We start from the raw sequence: 6,000 nt of genomic DNA on the forward strand, positions 1-6,000 counted from the left end.
TACTTGAGTAGAGTCTTGGGTTTCATTCCAAAAGGAGACCTAGCACAGGGACTATGCTCCACATATTTGTGTGTATTTGAGACCAGTGGAAGCTAGTTTCCTTTCTGTTACAGAGTGCAGTTAAGTACGCACCACCTCTGATGTAGTTGGTTGATTTGGCCCATACCAAAGGTGGTTCTACCTTTGTAATGACTTTGAACTTCCATTTCAAAAGAGCTAGCCGGTTAAGACCAGTTGAACTATTGTTAAAGGAGGGGGGGGATAAAAGTAGGTTGGGGATAAAGCTAAGGATATTTGCTCCCAAACTGGGAATCATAGTGCCTTTCCACATTTATAGTAGTATAGTTCCTGTTTGATTTGACATTTTTAAGGGGGATTTTAAGTTGATTGTTTGCACCTTTGATAACAGGTTGCTGTTATTAAAGAGTGTGGGGTTTTCCTTTCCACACTAATGGTGGGTTGTGAATGAACTGAGGGAAATTGTATGGCTGCAGTCACACTCCTTATGGGCCTTTGCGTTCCTCCAGCCAGTAAATAGCAGAGTTATGAGCATGTACAATGAGATAGCCCTTTCACAGCTAATCTTGTGGGAGTATAGGAAATTAGAAGTACTATGTGTCTGCTTGAGCTATGGCAAACCAGGTTCTGGTGATGAAAGCTTGTCTACAGCTAATGACTTATCAACGGACAGTACGCTGACTCAGTATAGTCATCTCTATCTGCCGTATCTCTCCTTTGAACTGGGTTCAAAAACTGACAGCTCCCACCAGTCAGAGGAAAGTGGCATGAAACAGGGGTCTCCAAACCACCAACCCCACACTGGGGGTTGCTTGTACATGTCCCACAGAAATGAAAATACTGAGGATCCATTCCAGATCTTTCACAAATGTTGGGTTTTTTGCTGTAGAAGATGAAGCTGCTTTGTTGTTGTTTTTCAGTACCTTATTCTGGAATGCTAACTGAATAATGATGACGCCATGGCAGCGTGCAAAAACCAGCAACTATACCATTATAAATTGTAAGTGCCCACTCTAGATAGCACTGCTGGTCTGTACAGTGGTACCTCGGGTTAAGAACTTAATTCGTTCCGGAGGTCCGTTCTTAACCTGAAACTGTTCTTAACCTGAAGCACCACTTTAGCTAATGGGGCCTTCTGCTGCTGCCAAGCCGCCGGAGCACAATTTCTGTTCTCATCCTGAAGCAGAGTTCTTAACCCGAGGTACTACTTCCGGGTTAGTGGAGTCTGTAACCTGAAGCGTATGTAACCTGAAGCGTATGTAACCCAAGGTACTACTGTACTGGAATACAGGGGTTCTCTACACTTCTACATGTTGTTTTGCTTACATGAAAATGTATCCAGGTTTAATGGATTGATTGACTGATCAAAATTCAGACAATTCATTAAGTGTGCAATCCTGTGCACTCTTACCTGGGAGTGTGACCTGAATGGAACTAAGATTTCTGGGGGAAATCCTATTGGAGTTACATTTCAATGCTCATTCCTACCAAGTCTCAGGCCCAAATGATGGGCTCCCTGCTAAACTGCACATAAAGATAAAGCTAATGGCTGGGGACTGCTACATGCATGACTAGCTAATGTGAGTCAGGTTGTCATGCTCACTGTAAAGATGGATGAAAGTATATGGAACTCTGTGCAATATTACAGTCTCAGGCCTTACAAATGGCAAACCCAAATGGATCTCTCTCACTCACACAAACACACTGCTCAATCATTAATATTCTGAATTTTACAATGTCATTGTCTTCCTGCCTGGCTTGTCTTGCAATGAAGAAAATATGATCTGACTTGCAAGGAATTTAAGAATACAAGGAGCAGATCAGGCATAGTCTGTACATGTTACAGAAGGGGGCAGCAGTGAATCCTCCTCAAGCTTAATGGCTCTCCCCACCAGAGTTGCTAGCTCTACAAATTGGGGGGGGTGGTGGTGGTAAACTTTTCTGGCTCGGATGCCAAAATAACTTGACTAGCCTTAAGGTACTAAGCACCTTGAATTGGGATTTAGGGCAGCATTTCCTGCTTTGCATCAGGAAACAAATATCTCGGGCCAGTCTCAAGTTCAAGAATACAGCACTGAACCAAATGGATAACTTATCTGAGTTGGCAATTGTCTCTTACTACACCAACATTGATCTACCAGTAGGGACAGAAGATTTGTCAATTTTGGTTGTCTTGGTATTATTTTTTTCAATCTTAATTCTGTTCTCTGAAAAATGAAACAATCCTTACAAAAATTGATCAGCATTTTAGTGTGTGTTTCTCCTACTAAACACATTTTTTGTATGCAGTTTTGACAAATGGACATATTTTTGGAAACAGTTTTCCTACTACAGTAGTACCTCGGGTTACAGACGCTTCATGTTACAGATGCTTCAGGTTAGAGACTCTGCTAACCCAGAAACAGTACCTCGGGTTAAGAACTTTGCTTCAGGATGAGAACAGAAATCGTGCAGCAGCGGCACAGCGGCAGCAGGAGGCCCCATTAGCTAAAGTGCTTCAGGTTAAGAACAGTTTCAGGTTAAGAACGAACCTCCAGAACGAATTAAGTTATTAACCCGAGGTACCATTGTATACACATTTTTATAAACATTGGTAGGATTAATTGGTTGTTTGGTTATTTGTCATATGACCAGTTCCATCTTCTCTCTCCTCTGCCCATTGTCTTGCCCTGCTGCCTTCAGGTATCAGAGGAATATTTGTCTTCTTTAATAAATTCTAACACACATTTCTACACACATTCCCATAGAAGCATTTTAGTAGAAGCTAAAATGCTGTTTAATTCACAGTCCTTGAAACTGACTACTGCACCATTCCACAGGCCAACTCTTTTATAACCCCCATCTCACAGACTCTCCTTGCTTTTTGCACACTGCATAAAACTGATTGGAATATTTATGAGTGCAAAGTGCAGTCTCACAAATTCTGTGTTTAAGCAACTAAAGCAACCAACATACAGTTGTTCTGATAGAGCAGGGGTAGACAACCTAAGGCCCACGGGCCACAAGCGGCCCACGGGGGTCATTTAACTGGCCCACGAGCCACACCCGAACTGAACTGTCCACTCGGCGAGTCCCTGCGCGCTGCGCTAAACTGGCACAGCACGGTGCAGGGACTCACTTCTGCAGTGCTGGAAATCGCGTCTGTGCATGCTCAGATGCCGAAAATCGTGGCTGTGCAGATGCAGACGCCGGAAATCGCAGCTGTGCACACTCATGTGCAGGTGCAATCCGGCCCATGGAGGGATCTCCGCTGGAGTGAACCAGCCCAGGCAAGGTAAACCTTGCCAACCCCCGTGATAGAGGAACATGTGTGTGTGTGCGTGAGTGCGTGAGTGCACACGCATTGGAAACCTAAGATGATATTTTTGAGATCAGTAAGAGAGTGGCATGACATGAAAATGACAAAAATTAAATATACAGCTTGGCAGGCTTCCCTGGGGAGAACATCCCATACCACTGGTGCCACTCAGGTATCAAAAGGGTTGCTGTCTCTTGTGTTTCCCTGCTATACCTTCTTTGCCAGTAGGGGACAAGAGAATCAGAAGTCAAGGGAAGGGGCTGTTGAGCACCTGCTTTTATGCAACAGGTCGTGGGCTCAATACCCAGCCCTTCAAGGTAGGGCTGGGAGAGATTCCATTGGAAATCTTGGGGAGCTGGTGGTTGGTGCCAATTCCACACGTCTTTTGCATTTAGATTAGTCATTTTTTCCCTAACTTTATAGATTTGTCAGGTTTCCAGGCTATTGCTTGTTTACTACATAGACTTCATTGCACAAGTAAAATATAATGTATGTATTCTCACTGGAACATACCGGTAACCATTCCACATGGAAATAGATGTTGACTGCGTATCTTGTTTTATCAACTCGATGATTAAGCCCTTTTGTGGGAAGAAACACTGAGTTTACTGGAACAACATCCAGGTGTTGTCTTATGAGTTGATGTTACTTCTATCAAACACACAAGTGATTGTAAAGAAAAGGACTACGTCTATATTTGTCTGCTTGCCTACACTCCTTATTGTGGACCACGTGTCCTTGGTGATATATTTTTCTGTGACTTTGCATTGTGCTATTACTGCAGATGGTGACAGCAGTCACGAAATTAAAAGACGCCTGCTTCTTGGGAGAAAAGCAATTACAAACCTAGACAGCATCTTAAAAAGCAGAGACATCACTGACAAAGATCCGTATTGTTAAAGCTATGGTTTTCCCAGTACAATAGTGATGTATGGAAGTGAGGGCTGGACCATAAAGAAGGGTGATCGTCGAAGAATTGATGCTTTTGAATTATGGTGCTGGAGGAGACTCTTGAGAGTCCCATGGACTGCAAGAAGATCAAACCTCTCCATTCTTAAGGAAATCCACCCTGAGTGCTCACTGGAAGGACAATATTTTGGCCACCTCATGAGAAGAGAAGACTCCCTGGAAAAGACCCTGATGTTGGGAAAGATGGAGGGCACAAGGAGAAGGGGACGACAGAGGACGAGATGGTTGGACAGTGTTCTCGAAGCTACCAACATGAGTTTGACCAAACTGCGGGAGGCAGTGGAAGACAGGAGTGCCTGGCGTGTTCTGGTCCATGGGGTCACGAAGAGTCGGACACGACTAAACGACTAAACAACAACAACAATTATATCACAACCCTCTGTATTATCTGTTGAAGCCAGTCAGGGTGGGCAATACTGAGCTAGGTGAATGATGGTATGACTCTGTATAAGACAGCTTCCTGTTTGCCCAGGTCATAGTTGATCTGCACTACCTTCATATGAGATTGTCTTGATGTGGGGAGCAGGGAAGTGGAAACAAATTAATACCATGCCTTCAATCCAAAGTATGGTGTGCAGCATTTTGCAGATTCATTATTTTTTATCATCCTGAGGATTTATATCCTGCCTTTTCATTGCCAGAAAACACCGAAGGCAGCTTACGTAAGTTTTATAAATGTACCAAAGAGTCCATCAATGGAAACAAACAATAACACTTATTATTTGTATTAGCTCTCTGTAGGCTTTAGACATCTGCAGAAGCTGTGTGACCAGAGACAGCAGTGGGACAAAACTATTCAGGCTCTTCGCAATGGTGGCTTATGCCATACCACCTTTCTCTATATAAACGTCAGACATTAAAAACTTCCTGATACAGGGCTACCTTCAGATGTCTTCTAAAAGTTGCATAGTTCTTTATCTCCTTGACATGAGATGGGAGGGCATTCCACAGGGTGGACACCACTACCAAGAAGGCCCTCTACCTGGATTCCTATAACTTCACTTCACTGTGAGGGAACCGCCAGAAGGCCCTCAGAAGTGAACCATCACTTCTTAAAACCTTCACTTTTATTTAGTCACAGGAAATGGAAGACGAACTTGTCCCAGTTTACATCCACGTTTGGCAGTAAATAAGCACATCAATTTTATTGCCAGTGTGTCTGTTCAAACAAAATTCAGCCATCCCATTTTACAAGCAATTTTTTGAAACTTTGTTTTTGGCATGTAAGAGAGAGATCAACGGTCTTTAGAGAGCGGAACCTTCATAACCATCTGTCATTCATTAAAAGCAGTAAAGAACAGTAGTAATGGCACTAATTAGGCTGCATGCAAACATACACGTGCTTCAATAACTCCAGAGCATTAGGCAGGCAGGAACCAATTCTAATCAACTACTGTCCTTGTTGACAAGTACAAAATTCTCACAAGAGGCAGAATTGGGTTATTTAAAAAAATCATTAAATTAGGGTTATCAGATTCCTTTCCCTCCTTTAACAGTGCAATCTTCTGCATGTCTACTCAGAAGTAAGCCCCATTTTCAATGGAAATCACAGGTAAAACAGGCTCACAGGTAAAACAGATTACAGCCTTAATTGAGATGAAAACAAGCATTTAAAGATCTCACAGTTGCAAACATAGATCTCATTCAGGAAGGCTCTTTTCCTCTTCCTCTAGTATTTACAGCACAATCTTATATGGGTCAACTCAGAAATAAAT

Source organism: Podarcis bocagei, assembly GCF_964188305.1.
Source record: "Podarcis bocagei genome assembly, chromosome: 1".
In the NCBI taxonomy this organism is placed as follows: Eukaryota; Metazoa; Chordata; class Lepidosauria; order Squamata; family Lacertidae; genus Podarcis; species Podarcis bocagei.